Source organism: Anabrus simplex, chromosome 8 (assembly GCF_040414725.1).
Source record: "Anabrus simplex isolate iqAnaSimp1 chromosome 8, ASM4041472v1, whole genome shotgun sequence".
NCBI lineage: Eukaryota > Metazoa > Arthropoda > Insecta > Orthoptera > Tettigoniidae > Anabrus > Anabrus simplex.
In genome coordinates, this window is record NC_090272.1 from 51,736,981 (window position 1) to 51,744,582 (window position 7,602).

General features: G+C 44.9%; 1 non-coding gene across 1 annotated transcript; it reads left to right on the top strand.

Moving 5' to 3' along the window:
* Window positions 1-1,701: 1,701 nt before the first annotated feature.
* TRNAK-CUU (transfer RNA lysine (anticodon CUU)) lies at window positions 1,702-1,774 on the top strand. Its single transcript has one exon. It is a non-coding gene; the product is annotated as a tRNA-Lys (tRNA).
* Window positions 1,775-7,602: the final 5,828 nt, after the last annotated feature.

Consider the following 7,602-nt stretch of genomic DNA (forward strand, 5'->3'; position numbering starts at 1 on the left):
ATGCCACGAAAATCGTCGGATGCTTGGCAGTTTTTTGACATCACTGATAATAGGAAACACGCAAAATGCAAATTTTGTGGCCGCACATACGCGACGGGTGGTGGCACATCAAATATAATATAATATAATATAATATAATATAATATAATATAATATAATATAATATAATATAATATAATATAATATAATATAATATAATATAATATAATATAATATAATATAATATAATATAGCCGCCTCTGTGGTGTAGTGGTTAGCGTGATTAGCTGCCACCCCCGGAGGTCCGGGTTCGATTCCCGGCTCTGCCACGAAATTTGAAAAGTGGTACGAGGGCTGGAACGGGGTCCACTCAGCCTCGGGAGGTCAACTGAGTAGAGGCGGGTTCGATTCCCACCTCAGCCATCCTCGAAGTGGTTTTCCGTGGTTTCCCACTTCACCTCCAGGCAAATGCCGGGATGGTACCTATCTTAAGGCCACGGCCGCTTCCTTCCCTCATCCTTGCCTATCCCTTCCAATCTTCCCATCCCCCTACTAGGCCCCTGTTCACTATAGCAGGTGAGGCCGCCTGGGCGAGGTACTGGTCATACTCCCCAGTTGTATCCCCCGACCAAGAGTCTGAAGCTCCAGGACACTGCCCTTGAGGCGGTAGAGGTGGGATCCCTCGCTCAGTCCGAGGGAAAAGCCGAACCTGGAGGGTAAACAGATGATGATGATGATGATGATAATATAATATAATATAATATAATATAATATAATATAATATAATATAATAAGTGTATTTATAGAAGCATTCTACTGATAGCTGTTTGGCATTGGGACGTGTAGTAGTATGTTGTCAGATATGTTTTGTAATCACATTTGCAAAGAAGGACATTCCAGTCAACGTTCATTTACGTAATTTTTTTTGTCATCCTGTACATGAAATTATGTCAGTGCTTTTCATTATATTCTGATAAGATTCTTTATATTCAGGTTATTCTTCTCATTAACAGTGTACCGTATCACATGAACTTACGAAATAATTGTTAATACATTACTTTTCTGTTAACTTCTCATCCCCTTGTATACAAACCCTTTCGGTAAGTGTGCGCCATACTTTGTTTCACTATTCGAATGAGTTAACTATACGAGTTACTAACATTTATTCCACATACTACCTCCTACTCCCTAGCAGTTACATATATAACAATTATAGTGAATATATATGCAGTAATTTACAGTTGTTACGTTGTGAGAGAAGGGTATTAATAGGGGGATGCAATACCTTCGCAGTGCCATACCTATAACGTGTTTAAACGTCCCGCGTCAGGACATTCACTCGGTAGTTCACTCGGTACTACCGGGTGATGACGTCACAACAACTGCTCCGCTCCGCTCCGTCCCGAGCACTAGGTCTTACACAACTAACAACTGAACCAAAGAACTTCGTTGGTTTCTTGAGTATTGCTTCATCAACCAACACGTTAAATACAGATGGAAAGGAGGTCGTTGACGGCCATAGAGAAGGAGGGGGTTGGGAGGGTTATGAAGCAAGAGAGATACAGAACGACTCGACATTTTCAACACGCCTGCCCTATCGAAACGGTCACTGAGAACCTTTGAAGATGTACTACCTCGCAAAATATAGAAAATAATTTCTATTCAACAACATCCTCAATATTATACCGCTTGAGTCCTCCCTGGTATACCCTTCGTTATCGTGCCCGGCTAGCTCAGTCGGTAGAGCATGAGACTCTTAATCTCAGGGTCGTGGGTTCGAGCCCCACGCTGGGCGCTAATTTTTAAGGCCAAATGTAGGTTTAATTGTGATGTTTGAACTGTATTTGTTGTTGCTGAAGTGAAGTCGATACCGCTGACCTCATCATAAAGTGGATTTTTAATCCCCAGATGATAACTGGTAGTGGTGATTATTGTTTTAAGAGGAAGTGCTGGGCAATCATCACTCGTAACACTAATCAGAGGACAAGAAAAGAATAAATTCGACTCTTACAAGAATGAAAATGTTGGTAAAAGTCAGGAAATAGCCGATACGCAAACCTAACACCAGCAGAATAGAAAGAGAAAAAGGCAAGCTAGGGCCTCACGATCCCAGTCATTTCTTACGACTTATTTCCGAGTAAAAAACGGAGAAGAATTGAGGAATGAAACGACACATCGCTATTTTATCTAAACGGACCTAGGATACCGATTTCTACCGCACATAGTAACATTTACTTAATAGCCAAATAAATTGGAAATACAGAGCTTATTAATTTTAGTATTCGTTGTTAAGAGTTGAGCCCGTTGTTGAGGGGTTATTTTTGATCAATTGCAGCAATAATATCATCTAGTGGAGAAGCGTGGCAGTAAGTAGAAAGAGTACACTTCAGTCAGTCAGTGCAATGTTGATCAATTTTAGGAGCTTTTGACATTGTAGTCCATCACATTCTTTATTATTTATTATTATTAACAAATACATCGCAAATGGGAAATATCCCTACGGCAATGATCACTTACAGTAATGTGTTAATAAAGTAAAACATAATTACCCAACAACAACATAAAAAAGGACAACTACAACAAGAGTAGAAGAAGAAAATATTACCAGAAATACTACTAGTTTCTTCTTCTTCTTAATCTCTTTACCCTCCAGGGTCGGTTTTTCCCTCGGACTCAGCGAGGGACCCCACCTCTATCGCATCAAGGGCTGTGTCCTGGAGCTTCAGACTCTGGGTCGGTTGATACAACTGGGGAGGATGCCCAGTACCTCGCCCAGGCGGCCTAACCTGCTATGCTGAACAGGCACCTTGTGGAGGGATCGGAAAATTGGATGGGACAGGCAAGGAAGAGGGAAGGAAACGGCCATGGTCTCAAGTGCTGCTCCGGCATTTGCCCGGAGGAGAATTGGGAAACCACGGAAAACCACTTCCAGGATGGCTGAGGTAGGAATCGAACCCACCTCTACTCAGTTGACCTCCCGAGGCTGAGTTGACCCCGTTCTAGCCCTCGTATCACTTTTCAAATTTTGTGGCAGAGCCGGGAATCGAACCCGGACCTCCGGGGGTGGCAGCTAATCGCGCTAACCACTACGCCACAGAGGCGGACTACTACTGGTTTAACATTCTAAATCCAGCATTATCATATACAGCTCAAGTATTTCCAGTGTTTAATACTACGGCTTACGGCTGTTTTCTTCCGGATCGGTGATATTAAGATATCGGCCCCCTTTTAAGATTTCTTTTTATTTCGACTAGTTGCTTAGCCCTGTTAATTTCAGTAAGTGTCAGTAGGTGAAACGGAAGCAGCACCTGTCAGAGGCACCCTTTTAGTGAGAGGAGTTGCGGGACAGGGTGCGCGGCTAAGGGTGGTACAGGTTCAGCGTTGCCAACTGTAGCCGAATTCGGCTGTACGAACCTTAATTTAAGGTCACGTAGCTTGAAGCAGAATGCGTGTAAGCTTCAAAATGCAGTTGAATAGAGGTTCGGTTAGTGACCGTCTAGAAAGACCCGCGTTTATTAATTTAACCACGTTAGATGTTTCTAAACTGAAAAAGTTGCTTGCTGATGACGCCGACAGCTTCATTTCTTGGAGCAAAACTCCCTCTTTGACACAGCCATGAAAGATCGGTGAATTGCTGTGCCCACGTATGTTAAAATTTTCTGATCTCTACGTCCCGTAGATTTGCCTGAGCATCGCACACATACACACAGACAAACAATTCTGGATATCACTGACCGAATGCAAATAGCTTGCTATGGTATGGACATAAAATGGCATCTTGACTGGTATATGTATTACTATTCTTTGTTTTGTTTTTGTTTTACAAAATTGGCTTTACGTCGCACCGGCACAGATAGGTATTATGGTGACGATGGGATAGGAAAGGGCTAGGAGTTCGAAGGAAGCGGCCGTGGCCTTACGGCATTGTGTGGAAATGGTAAATCACGGAAAAACATATTCAGGGCTGTCGATAGTGTAACTCGAACCCACTATCTCCCGAGTGCAAGCTCACAGATGCGAGCCCCTAACCGCACAGCCATCTCCCTCGGTTTACTTATTCCTTGTTTATCTATCTTATGTATTGTATGTTTCCTCTGAATAAAATAATATAATATAAGAATGAGTTAGTTGAAAGAAAATACGTTTCACGTTTTATTGCTGGTATAGTGAAATCCTCGTATTCCCTGACTTTAGTAAATTAACTGAATATCGGGTAAATACGAAGTAAATAAATTAATACATTATTAAAACGATTAAGAATGAATTAAAACAGGTCTTTATCTGTATAAACATTCATCGAACGCCTAGGTTAAACATTTCAGATCTCTGCGTGCCGTAGATTTGGCTGGGCATCGCACACATACATACAGGCAAACAATTTCGGATCGGACGATTTGGCCGTGCGCGCGGCTGTGCGCTTGCATGCGGGAGATAGTGGGTTCGAACCCCACTGTCGGCAGGCCTGAAGAATGTTTTCCGTGTTCCCATGTTCACACCAGGCAAATGCTGGGGCTTACCTTAATTAAAGTCACGGCCGCTTCCTTCCCATAAGACCTATCAGATATTACCCACTGAATGTGGCTCTTCGTGTCTGGGACCGAAAAGGGCTTCCAACACCATAGACTTAAAATGGCTCCTTGAATTTTATTCATCATCATCATCAACTGTTTACACTCCAGGGTCGGTTTTTCCCTCGGACACAGCGAGGGATCCCACCTCTACCGCCTCAAGGGCAGTGTCCTGGAGCTTCAGACTCTTGGTCGGGGATACAACTGGGGAGAATGACCAGTACCTCGCCCAGGCGGCCTCACCTGCTATGCTGAACAGGGGCCTTGTGGAGGGATGGGAAGATTGGAAGGGATAGGCAAGGAAGAGGGAAGGAAGCGGCCGTGGCCTTATGTTAAGTACCATCCCCGCAATAGCCTGGAAACCACGGAAAACCACTTCCAGGATGGCTGAGGTGGGAATCGAACCCACCTCTACTCAGTTGACCTCCCGAGGCTGAGTGGACCCCGTTCCAGCCCTCGTACCACTTTTCAAATTTCGTGGCAGAGCCGGGAATCGAACCCGGACCTCCGGGGGTGGCAGCTAATCACGCTAACCACTACACCACAAAGGCGGCTTGAATTTTATTACCTATCTTAAGTACGTTGCCTAGCGACAGTGAATGTATGCATCTAATCTTCGTGACAGCCGGTTGGATTGCCATACCCCAATACACGTTTTCCGATGGTTTCTCGTTCATAACTCACCTACGAAAGCGAAAATGAAAAATCCGGCTTCGAGGTGCATTCGGACCTGCTGCCATTTACCTGTGTTCAAAATTTCAGATCTCTGCGTGCCATAGATTTGACTGGTCATCGCGCACACACAAAACACACAGACAAACACTTCCTTTTATTATTATAGGTACAGTCAATAGCGTAGCCAGGATCGATCGACAGGGGGGTTGGGGGGGATATGATACAAAACGGTGTTAGAACATAGTGAAGGTGCTTGTGCGTGTGTAGCGTGCGCATGCGCGAGTGTCATTGTAAGGACTCTGATACAAGTGAATTGCAGTAGCGCGTCGGCCTCTCTCCGCTGGATACCGTGGTTCAAATCCCGGTCACTCCATGTGAGATTTGTGCTGGACAAAGCGGAGGCGGGACAGGTTTTTCTCCGGGTACTCCGGTTTTCCCTGTCATCTTTCATTCCAGCAACACTCTCCATTCTCATTTCATAGCATCTATCATTCATTAATAAATCACTTTGGGAGTGGCGACTCCATCGTACTAATAGCCTATATCTGCTTCATTCATTACATCCCTGACCCGGTGAATGGCTGGAAAACAACTCGTTGGCTGAACGGTCTGCGTACTGGCCTTCGGTTCAGAGGGTCCCGGGTTCGATTCCCGGTCGGGTCGGGGATTTTAACCTTTATTGGTTAATTCCACTGGCACTGGGGCTGGGTGTATGTGTTGTCTTCATCATCATTTTCATCCTCATCACGACGCGCATTTCGCCTACGGGAGTCAAATAGAAAGACCTCCACCTGGCGAGCCGAACCCGTCCTGGGATATCCCGGCACTAAAAGCCATACGACATTTCATTTTTACTGGAAAACAGGTTGTAGGTTTTCATTCAGATTGCAGTATCGGTACACTACAAAATCCTACATTAAACTACAGAACAAGAACAATACGATCAAGGTCAACAATTTTACAGCGAATGGTTTCTTCAGATTACATTCTAAAATCCAACTTCCGAGGCTTTTTAGCAAATAGATTCAAGAGATCTGTTGGTCTTACAATTATGTCTCTGCGAATGTTTAAAAGGTCGGCGCTGCCGTGAAGGTGTAGCGAGCCTGTCCCTTATTCTGGGTAAGGGTTCGATTCCCAGCCAGGTCAGGGATTTTTACCTGGATCACTCAGCCAACTTGATTGCAATTGAGGAGCCATGTGACGGTGAGGTGGCGGCCCCGGTCTAGGAAGCCACACATAACGGCACCTCATAATCTGCAGGTCTTCGGGCTGAGCAGCGGTCGCTTGGTAGGTCATGGCCCTTCGGGGCTGTTCCGCCATGGGATTTGGTTTGGTTTGCATTTTCAAAACAGGCGACCCATTGAGTCTACTTTCACTTTTTTATTTTTTTGCTAGTGGCTTTACGTTGCACCGGCACAGATAGGTCTTATGGCGACGATGGGGCAGGAGAGGCCTAGGAATGGAAAGGAAGCGGCCGTGCCTTAATTAAGGTACAGCCCCAGCATTTGCTGGTGTTAAAATGGGAAACCACGAAAAGCCATCTTCAGGGCTTCCGATGGTGTGATTCGAACCTACTACCTCCCGGATGCAAGCTCACAGCCGCGTGCCCCTAACCGCACGGCCAACTCGCCCAGTACTTTCACTTGTTTATTGTCAGTTTATGTTTATTTATTTTTTGTAAAAATTCCAATTGGGGGGGGGGGCGTTCTAACCCCAGTAACCCCCCTTGGCTACGCCCCTCCAATAATCACATCTCCCAACTGTGGGTGATTCTTTGCAAATCGTCGCGGAGTTTCTATACATATACATAGTTTCCACCCTGACGTTTACGGATCCATACTTGTGTATCAGTCTCACCTCCACTCACGCAGAACAGCAGGATTAGGTTTAAATCGTCTCACAATGACGATGAGGTTTAATAAGTAGAAATAGCTTGCATTCGGGAGATAATGTGTTCGAATCCCACTGTCGGCAGCCCTGAAGATGGTTTTCGCTGCTTTCCTGTTTTCACATCATGCAGGCTGTTCTTAAGCCTCGTACAGATTTAGCAACAGTGCCAAGCGGAACCCATTTGAATTCCCCCGCGAAGCGATCTGATTGGCTAACTTCAGCAGAGATCGAATTATTTCTTTCAATTGATTTATCTGTATGACCAACCTTCTAACGCTCACTTACCTGGTTCATGATGTTTCTGACCACCGTTTATACAACGTAGTTTCAACACGTAAGGTAACAAGAGTTCCCACGGAGAAACCGTATTTTACAAGCAGATATATGGATACACAGTAGGTGGGCGCTGATGCACATGGTGTCCGGACATTCCGTACCACCTAGGTTTTCCTGTAATCCCCAAATGTTTACACCAGGACAATACATACCG